We start from the raw sequence: 11326 nt of genomic DNA on the forward strand, positions 1-11326 counted from the left end.
ATTTTGCCTCCATGGAAATGTGGCCGTCGCAGCCGGATTTGATCCTGACGCCTCGGGTTAGCAGTCAAACGCCATAACCACCAGACAACCACGGCGGGTGGGAAACGATCTCCATCGGCGGGAAACGGACGTCGCCGCTTGTTTGAACATATTGCAGAGCTCATGAACCATGACCCCAAAAACTAATGCTTTTCTCTGGCAGGATGCACTATTTGAAAAAGAGAATGAATTCCCAGCGAAACCAATGAAACTAAAAGGCTCATTCGCCGCAAATAGAAGTGCTTTTTTTCTTTCATCGGGAAGGCATGACACAACAAGTTTTGAAAGCAGAACGCACGCTGGTTGGAGCTACACGCCCTTACCAGCCGCATCGCTTCACCTCCTCAAATTATGGCGGGTGTGCTGTGGTAGCGCCGAATTAAAAGATTGTTGTTAAAGCAGTACATAGCCCCAGGTTTTTCCATGTCACATTTGTTTCTTCTTTTACGCGTGGCATACAGCGCTGTGAACAGCACTTCATCGGCGCGGCAGGAAATCGTCATCACAGGATCTTAGAATAAACAAAACTGGTTTTTTAATCATTCAAATAGTTTCTTTTTCTTTCGAGCTTCCGTATTATCAGAACATTCTTGCGGCACTTTTGTCGTGCAATGTTCCTTGGCAACTGTACTTTGCGTGAAAGGTCAGATTTCAATTTTACTAATTTTCAATATGTTGAAATACACTGCCAACTCTACCGACTTAATTATCGAGTTATCCACTAGCCATGCTGTCGCCACTTCGGAGCACATGAACGGGAATAGTAAGACCTGTTTCCTGGAGTGCACTAATTTTTCAGCTATTGCGAAAGCAAGGGCCGTAACTTATTCTTACCCTCCGCGCATGGCGTGCCCAGCTCGAGTTGAACTTCATGAGGCCCACACTCAGCTATGCAGTCAACAGTGAGCTATAAGAGAACGATCATGGCAAGAAAACTGTGGCATGAAACCCTATTTACAAAGGAAAATTATCAATTCAAAAAAATATTCATAGCCGGTATCGAACAATTTTCCCGCTATTTCTTCTACTTACCATTTTTCCGTACCACTGCACAACCTTGTACTGGCACCATCTGAGTGAAAATACACACCTGCCGCACCAGACAGAGAAATCAGTAGCATTAGCATCCAGGTGTTCATTCAGGCTCATTCAGGTTGGCTTGTAGCAACATCGTAACGAATGACGTTTCGACACGCAAGTAATTTACACAACAAGGGCCGCTTCAATGTTGTAATGAGTGTACTACAACGTAATCTAATACAAATGAAAGCAATATACGTATACGAGGTATGCGTAAGCTCCAGGATAGCAATTCAGGACGTCCGCTATGAGTATACACAAAACAATTATAAAGTAACAAAATAAACTCCCTTCGTCATACAAATATGTAAGCAATATTAGTCAATTATTTTACGCATCATAAATAAATAGAGAGTGTTGAAACACATAATATACTATCGTTTGAACTCTAACGTAAGAGCGTTTACGTATTATGAAAAATAAACATCCCTGCCCACAGAAGCAGCTGTAACATACAAACGATTTTCTATTTCAACAAAACCAACAATAAAATAATAATACCTAGGGTTTTACGCGCCCAAACCACGATTTCATTGTAAGGGCACACAGTGGTGGAGGGCTGGGCTCAGGAAATTTTGACCATCTGGTGTTCTGCAGCGTGTACTGTCGTCGCACGGTACGCGGGCCTCTAGCATTTCGCCTCCATCGAAATGCGACCGCCATGGCCGGGATCGAACCCTCGACCTTCGGGTCCGCAGCCAAACGCCGTAATGGCTACACCACCGCGGCGAACGAGCAATAACCTACGATCCTGCACGTATGACCTTGACAATGTCATTTTACGAGGAAATGTCGTGGCTTCAAGCATACGCATACGCATACCACTAGCGAGTGACGTCCATGAGTAGGCGATTTCAGCTAGGCAGCATTCGTAATGTTCCTAGTTACCTATATGCTCATTCCCGTGGTTTTAACGCGATAGCGTTAAAGAGCTCGTATCGCAGAAATTTCGCTGTCGGCGTCGGGGCCGTTGGTTGTGAGCGAAAATCATCATCGTGTCCGTGACCGAAAAATCGAAAAAGCTGCAAATAAAATAAATAATAAAATGTTGGGTCCGAATGAGAATCGAACCCAGGCCGTCTGCGTGGCAAGCAGGTGTTCTACCACACAGCCACGCCTCTGCTTGGAGCTGCACTGAAAGTAACTTTCATGCTTCCCAAAAATACGCGTCCTGTATACAGGTGTCACAGTACGAGATGTAATATCGCAGTAGTATTGCGTGGTACAAGTGTACATTGCCATAGGGCGTCACCACCATGCCAATATCATAACGACTTCGTGGATTAAGACAGCCACCCATTACAAAGGCGCACACATTAGTGCGCGTATTCCCTTAAGACCACGTAGTGGTTGCATCGCAACTTCGAAGAAGTTTCTCGCGCATAATTGCTCCTGGTTTAAAGCATGCTACCCATTACATAAGGCACACGCCTTAGTGGGCGCGTTCTGTTAAACCCTCGTAGTGTCGAACTGCGCAGTAGGAACAGAATATCGCTATCGCGTTCAGCTCTTAAAGGCGAAGCTTAAGCGTCCCCCAATTTTTTCAGGCACGTATAGGGACTCATTGTGTTTAAGTATTCGCGTTTGTATGGAACCATAATTTCTTGCATTCTCGATATAAAAACTTTTTTTTCAGTACTGTGATATTATTTCCTTAGTCAAGTTATGCAAGAACTTACGTTTTTATTTTCAGCTGATGCTTTGCGCATTCATGATTCCTCGAATTAATCACAAATTGAAATATGTGGGGCCGCTCATTCGCAGAGACCGTATGTTCCTGGGCTTCTTCGACTAATGTTCTTTGAACGGTTACGCACATATACAAATTCTTGCTGTGCCCCGCAACGGTGGTCTAGTGGTTATGGCGCTCGACTGCTGACCCGAAGGTCAGCAGCCGCGGCGCCTGCATTTTCGATGGAGGTGAAAATGCTGGAAGCCCGTGTACTTATATTTAGGTGCACGTTAAGGAACCCCAGGTGGTCAAAATTTCCGGAGCCCTCCACTACGGCGTCTCTCATAATCATATCGTGGTTTTGGTACGTTAAACCCCAGATACCGTATTTACTCGAATCGAAGTCGTTTGTGTTCTTTTTCTCGAAAAAAACGATGTGTGAAGGCGGTGGGGCGGGGGGGGGGGGCGGATTAGATTCGTGTACAATGAATATGTTTTTTCTGGCCTTGCGAATTTCGGGGGTCAGCTTAGAATTGGGGCCGGCCTACATTCGAGTAAATACGGAAGTATTATTATAAATTTTGCTGCATTGAATTCTTAATGCTTTGAATATTTACACGCGTACTACCACATCTTGCTAATGTTGGCTACGTGTGGTCTATGTTTGTTAATGCAGGCTAGTATTCGATTGGCTAAGGGGGTCTAGACTCCACTAGTGGTACCCTAATGCTGTCTACAGCTGGGTAAGATTGGCTAGCTTCTTTTATGACAGCAACATTAGCTCTAGTTAACGTCATTCAATGACTGAATTTCGTAGCATGTTTGAAAACGTACAACATTCATAAAGAGATGTCAATACCCACGCACACATTAACCTGACTACTCTAAGAGCTTTCTTTACTCTCGCTGTATGAGTTACGATTTTAATTTGCATCATTGATAATAATAGTAGTAGAAAAGTTGCAATTAATACATATTCGTGCTGGTGAGCGGTCAATTTATTCTTGATTTCTTCTGGTTATTGATTATCGCCCTTGAGCACTGCACGGGAGCATAGATATTGTTACGGAGATGAAGTGAAAGAAGACGAAGTGCTGGACAGCCCGACTGGCGCGCGAGTGTGCTGGTCAGCCAGCTTGACTCGTCTACCAATTCTTCTTTGTAAATATACATTGTATATACCAAAACAACCCGTATCATAGTGGTGGAGGTGCGGGGTACTGCAGCAGGCAACGGAGCTCCGCAGCGGACGTCGCATCGCCCTCCCAACCATGGCTAACGCTGAGGCTTCCGCATCAACGTCGCTGTCTCCATCAACGTCGCCGTCCCCACCACTTGTTTTCGTACCACCTAAGGATCCCGGTACGTTCTGTGGGACCGATGGCGTCGACGTTGAAGACTGGTTTGGCCATGTTTGAACGCGTGAGTGTACCAAACAGATGGGACCCCACACTTCAGCTGGCCAATGTGTTGTTTTACTTGAGTGGCACCGCAAAGGTGTGGTTCGAAAACAACGAAGAAGAACTTACTAGCTGGGACCGATGCAAAGAAAAGTTGCGAGAGGTCTTTGGTAAACCCGCCGGCCGTAAGATCGCCGCCAAAAAGGAATTGGCCTGCCGTGCCCAATCTTCCACGGAATCATACCTCTCCTATATTCAGGACGTGCTGGCTCTCTGCCGAAAGGCCGACAATGACATGACGGAAGGTGAGAAGGTCGGGCATGTGCTGAAGGGGATCGCCGACGACGCATTCAACCTCCTGATGTGCAAGGGCTGCTCTACCGTGGATTCGATCATCAAGGAGTGTCGTCAGTTCGAACAAGCAAAAAGCCGCCGCATTCTCCAACCGTTCGCCAGACTTCCAAACACCGCTGCCACGTCGACGTGTGAAGACCAGTCGACAACCGCAACATTCTTCGCCGCCGGAAGACCTTACACGAATTGTTCGTCGTGAACTGGAAGCGATGGCGCCCTCCGCATTCTATTCACGCAGCACCGATGCCCCTGTTACCGTTCCTCTCGTTCAAGCCATCGTTCGTCAGGAGCTGGAAAATATCGGAGTGCATTCCGTGTGTTCTGTTGCCACGCCCAGAGTCAGCGAACGTCCTTCTGCTATGTCCTTCTCAAACCGACGATTCTCTGCACGTTCTCGCAACCCGGCTGAGTGGCGAACTGCAGATGACCGCCCAATATGTTTCACCTGCCACCGCGTTGGACATATTGCTCGTTACTGCCGCAACACATGGTCCTCGGTACCTCGTGCAACGACCAATATGACCCGTTTTGACGGTAATGCTCACCATTTTTTCTCCCGCTCCCGAGACCAACGCCGCTGACAACGCCGCCAGGAACACTTGGTACAGCCGCTCGCCTTCGCCACGTGGACACCAATCTCGTTCGCCGCATACACGTCGCCCATCGTCCCGTTCGCCACAGCCACGGCGTCTATCGTCCCCCGTGGCTTTCGGCCGCACCATGTCGGAAAACTAAGAAGTGCAGCCCCCGGAGGTGGTGCTGCATCGACGACTACGGCAGCAAATCCTCTCTCTGTACCCACTAGACGAAGTGTCATTGACGTTAAAGTAGACGGCGTACCTATCCAAGCACTTGTCGACACTGGAGCGAACATATCGGTAATGAGTTCAAGCCTACGCAAACGTTCAAAGAAAGTACTCACACCAGCAGCTACGCAGGTGCTCCGTGTGGCCGATGGCGGCACGCCGTTGGTTCTTGGTCTGTGCACTGCCCGCTTAAGTATAGTCGACCAACCTACTTCATTCATCTTCGCCGTGATTGACCGCTGCCCTTATGACGTTATCCTTGGACTGGACTTTTTATCGGATCACTCTGCTCTCATCGATTGCGCTACCGGCGTCCTTCAGCTAGAACTGCCTCAGATCGTCGCTGCTCCTAACACTACACCACCGCGACTGCGCTCTCTTCAAGATGTGCGTCTATCACCTCAGGCAGTCACCTACGTCGTTTTGACCGCAGAGCCGCAGGTTCCCGACGGTGAATACGTCCTCTATCCCCTCGTTGACGTTCTTTTGAGCCGGAACGTCGCCATTCCACATACACTCGTGACTGTCACCGCCAACCGTACTTCGCTACCACTTCTAAACTTCAGCTTGTGCCCTCAAGTACTTCCCCGTGGCATGTTCTTGGCCAACATTTCTGATGCTGACGAATTTGAAATTGCAACTCTCAGCACAGAGACTGATTTACTTACGCCTACTGCGACTAACAGCTCATCTTCCTTCCCGGATGATTTCTCGAAGATGATTGCACCAGACCTCAACCCTGCACAGGCCAATGACATCCGTCGCCTTCTCGCGTCGTACAGTGACATTTTTGATCTTGACGACAGACCTCTAGGTCAAACATCCGTCGTTCAGCACCGTATAAACACCGGTGATGCGAGTCCTATTCGTCGGCGCCCCTATCGTGTCTCCCACACTGAGCGCAGAGTGATCCAAACGGAAGTCGAAAAAATGCTCAGCAAAGGTGTCATCGAACCTTCCGACAGTCCTTGGGCCTCCCCTGTCGTCCTTGTAAAGAAAAAAGATGGTAGCTGGCGCTTCTGCGTTGACTATCGCCACTTGAACAAGATCACACGAAAAGACGTATACCGCTACCATGCATCGATGACGCGTTGGACTGTCTGCACGGAGCTACATACTTCTCGTCTATTGATCTTCGGTCCGGCTACTGGCAGATTTCTGTCGATGCAATGGACCGCGAGAAGACTGCCTTCATAACACCTGATGGCCTATACCAGTTTAAGGTCATGCCCTTTGGCCTATGCAATGCCCCTGCGACATTCGAACGGATGATGGACTCTCTACTGCGCGGTTACAAGTGGTCTACTTGTCTTTGTTACCTTGACGATGTGATTGTCTTTTCTTCCACCTTCGACAGCCACCTCACGCGTCTCGCCGCAATTCTCGCAGTATTCAGAACGGCCGGGCTTCAACTGAATTCCAAGAAATGCCAGTTTGGCCGCCGTCAGATTACCGTACTAGGCCATCTTGTGAACGCTGACGGCGTGCAACCAGATCCTGAAAAGATTCGCGCCGTTCGCAGCTTTCCTGTGCCTCGCTCTACTTCTGACGTGCGGAGCTTCATCGGCCTCTGCTCTTACTTTCGCCGTTTCGTGAACAACTTCGCCGATGTTGCTAGGCCACTAACAGATCTGCTGAAGAAGGATACCACATTCTCATGGGGCCCTGAGCAGGCTCAAGCGTTCACCGCTCTCATCGGCTTCTTGACTACTCCTCCCATACTTGCCCACTTTGATCCATCTGCTCCAACAGAAGTCCGAACCGACGCAAGCGGGCACGGTGTCGGCGCAGTTCTCGCTCAACGGCAGCACGGTAGACAGTGCGTGATAGCGTACGCCAGTCGCCTGCTCTCTGCTCCCGAGAGAAATTATTCCATCACCGAAAGAGAGTGCTTGGCTTTAGTCTGGGCTGTCGCCAAGTTCCGCCCATACTTATTCGGCCGCATGTTTACCGTCGTTACGGACCACCACGCTCTCTGCTGGCTCACTTCTCTGAAGGACCCGACCGGACGTCTTGGTCGCTGGGCTTAGCGGCTCCAGGAATTTTCGTTTACAGTCACGTACAAGTCTGGACGTTTGCACAAGGATGCAGACTGTCTTCACGTCATCCGGTGGATCCTCCTGACCCCGCTGCACATGATCCGGACAGCTCCGTAATGGCTTTTACTGACGTGAGCGATATGCGCACCGAACAACGTCGGGATGAGTCATTGCGCGCTATCATCGACGCCGTCCAGTCTGGCAGCAACCAACGCCACATTCCGTATGTTCGTGCTGTATGACGGCATCCTCTACCGCCGCAACGTCAACATTGAAGGCCCTGAGCTCCTGCTTGTCGTTCCTCGCCATCTACGGCCTGTCATCCTTGAACAACTTCACGACGCACCGACGGCGGGACATCTCGGAGTTACGCACACATACGACCGCGTGCGACGTCGGTTCTTCTGGCCTGGACTATACCGCTCTGTGCGTCGTTATGTTGCTACTTGCGACCTATGCCAACGCCGGAAAAGGCCTCCTCTGCCGCCTGCTGGATTTCTCCAACCAATTGAAGTTCCCTCTGAACCATTCTATCGCGTCGGCCTTGACCTGCTTGGCCCTTTTCCGACGACGACTCTGGGAAATAAGTGGATCGCCGTCGCTACAGATTATGCGACACGTTACGCCATCACGAAGGCCATGCCAACTAGTTGCGCCACTGACGTCGCGGATTTTCTTCTTCACGACGTCATCCTCCTCCATGGTGCACCCCGCCAGCTCCTGACGGACCGCGGCCGCTCTTTCTTGTCCAGAGTTGTCGACGACCTCCTTCGATCTTGCGCCACAGAGCACAAGCTGTCAACTGCCTACCACCCGCAACTAATGGTCTTACTGAACGTCTTAACCGCACACTCACGGAGATGCTTTCGATGTACGTCTCTCAAGATCATCGCGACTGGGACGCCACGTTGGCTTATGTGACTTTTGCGTATAATTCCTCTCGACATGACACCACGGGATTTTCCCCTTTTTATCTTTTGTATGGTCGCCACCCCGTATTGCCGTTTGACACCGTCTTGCCTTCCGCGCCATGTACTACAATGTACGCTCACGACGCCATTGACCGGGCTCACATGGCTCGTCAAGTCGCCCGATCTCGTCTCACCACGTCGCAGGATATTCAAAAAGCCCGCTATGACCAACGTCATCGTCATATGAAGTTTGCCCAAGGTGATTGGGTGCTCCTTTGGTCACCATGTCGCCGTGTAGGGCTCTCCGAGAAACTACTGTCCCGCTACTCAGGACCTTACCAAGTTCTGCGTCAAGTTAGCGACGTGAATTACGAGCTTGCGCCGTTGCACTTCAGTTCGTCAAGTCCGCCACCTGTTGAAATTGTGCATGTTTCGCGGATGAAGCCCTACTTCTCTCGCACTTCATCGCCGGACTTGCGCCGAGACGGCGCTACAACGCCCGGGGGTCCTGTTACGGAGATGAAGTGAAGGAAGACGAAGTGCTGGACAGCCCGACTGGCGCGCGAGTGTGCTGGTCAGCCAGCTTGACTCGTCTACCAATTCTTCTTTGTAAATATACATTGTATATACCAAAACAACCCCGTATCAATATGTTTTTTTCTTATATGCGTCTATCATTACACCACCGTACTATTTTGTAACATGCCTCCGTGATGCTTAGTCGGCAGGCGGTAAATGTACTTGAGTATACACAATACGTTCCTGTAAACCAGCCATGATTTTTGCTGAAGAGGTTTATCAATTTATGCATTTTACCTTACAGGTTCACCAAAGGGCATTGAGTAAGGGGGGTAAATGGGCAAATACAATGAAGGGGAAAATCAGGTAAGACAACTGGCATAAGTACATAACGCAAAAAGCAGTAAGAAAAATAATAATGTAGTAAAAGGTTACAGTTAAAAATGGTTATAAAAGTGCACTGAAACGGATACCGCAATGGGAAAGCAATACTACAAAAAGGCTGGAATTAATAAGTGACACATCCTAATACAGCGATTATTTGTACAATGACTGAAGTTTTTCAACAAATATTTCTCGGCTTCTTGATGTAGCGAAACCATCGAAAATGCTGTTCCACAAGGCAACAGCACGTGGGAATGCAGATGAAATATATGCTTTTCGGAAAGGGAAATTCACAACTACCCGTTTGTATCACGAAGCCACAAGTAAATCCGATTTCCTTGTGGCTCATGCTACAAACGGCTGGTGGTTAATTCCTCTTTCCAAACTCTTCCACCACCTTTCGGGACTCCGAATAACTTATTTGCAATATGCTGTGTGCATGTGCTTCGAGTTGCCCATTAGTTCGCCTTCGCGCTGCCGATTAATAGCTTCCTGGTTAGCTCAGTTATTAGAGAGACGACCCCGCAAAAGCGTAGGTCGCGGGTTCGTACAATTCTTACGGAGTAGACAGTACTTCCTCTATTCCTTCAAGGCATTCATTCGTCAAGCTATAATCACCGTGTGTTTAGTCCAGAAGGCTTATCGTGCAGCAGACAAATAAGTCTTACATCTTCGGGAAAATGTGCAGCGCGGCACGGACGAAGGACAAGAAACGCACAACACGAGCGCTGACTCTCAGCTCGTGTTGTGCGTTTCTTGTCCTTCGTCCGTGCCGCGCTGCACATTTTCCCGAAGATGTTAGTACACCAACTCGCCCAGATCGCCGTATTATTTCAGTAAATAAGTCTTCCTTAAAGGGACCGACAACTGGCCAGAACGGGTGATTAGATCCTGGTGGAAATGAAAAGGCCGGGAATTATAGTGACAGATCTCAGAATACTTTTCGCGATCTGAGTAGGATTTATATTTTTATATCGCGTTTAAAAGTAACAAAAACCGGTATGTCGCGCAGCCTAGCGCGAGCGCCATGAACCAGACGTATGCAGTCTTAAGCACTTTGTTGTACGTAGTCTAATGCTTTTACACGCACCAGAACGAAGGCTGAAAATTTGAATATGTATGTTATTGTCAATTCCCGTTTGTTCCTAAGGTAAAAGAAGTAAAGCATGAGATGGGGCGCTGCCTTCGTGGCTTCCAGTGAAACGGAGGCTGCGGCGCATGCGCGCGGCGTCCGGCGGCGTTTCTCGCGTAGCTCGACTCTCGTCTGCTCTCGTCGTATCGGACTTTTGAAGAGTAGCACGCGAGTTTGCGCTGCTGCTCGCAGAATGCCATCGACTTACTGTTCTGTGGAGGATTGCTACCACTTCATGTACAGCACTACTGGTGCATCCTACCACTTGTTTCGTTTTCGAAGGGTAGGTTGGCTTGGCTTGACTAAAATGTGATAAAGCAACCTGTGTACGGCCAACGTACTTCTATAAAAAGCCCCCAAAAACGCTCTAACTATTGTAAAATAATTTAATAGGCTAGGAAACCAGTAGTCGCGGCACCGCAGGCTTTGCAAGCGTAACATTGCCTTTTCATACTTAGGGCATAACTTGTCACCACTGCTGGCGTATAATCGCTATCGCGCTCACCTCTCACTGTTTGCAGCATGTGACATTAAGACTGCATAATTACTGCAGATCGAAAAACTCTGATTACAAATGTTTTACGGCGTTCTCCGCGTTACCACTTTGTGATTAGAAGCTCTGACCGGTAAGTTTCCCATTGCACTCAAGAAAACGGGTACCACAAAAGTTGGTTGTCGGTCTCTTTAATACGTTTGCACTATTGCGTACCGCGCCCTAGGCTCTCGAGCCTTTGAGAACTCGCCGGCGTTACCTAAAGTATCAGCATAAGACGCAATTGAAACAATAGCTTCGCGTACTCTCGCTCATGTACGTAGTACATGCAATGGTAAACGTCGACAAATAGTTGTCAAATCATTTTGTAGCAGATTTGCCACTGCTTCTTGGATCATACAATCCATATATTTACCTACAATACAGTGGTTAACCGTACTACATTACTGCTCGTGATTGATGTCTGAGGAAGGCTATTACATTGTTTCAGTAAAAAC

The sequence above is a fragment of the Rhipicephalus sanguineus genome, chromosome 7 (genome assembly GCF_013339695.2).
Source record: "Rhipicephalus sanguineus isolate Rsan-2018 chromosome 7, BIME_Rsan_1.4, whole genome shotgun sequence".
Lineage (NCBI taxonomy): Eukaryota > Metazoa > Arthropoda > Arachnida > Ixodida > Ixodidae > Rhipicephalus > Rhipicephalus sanguineus.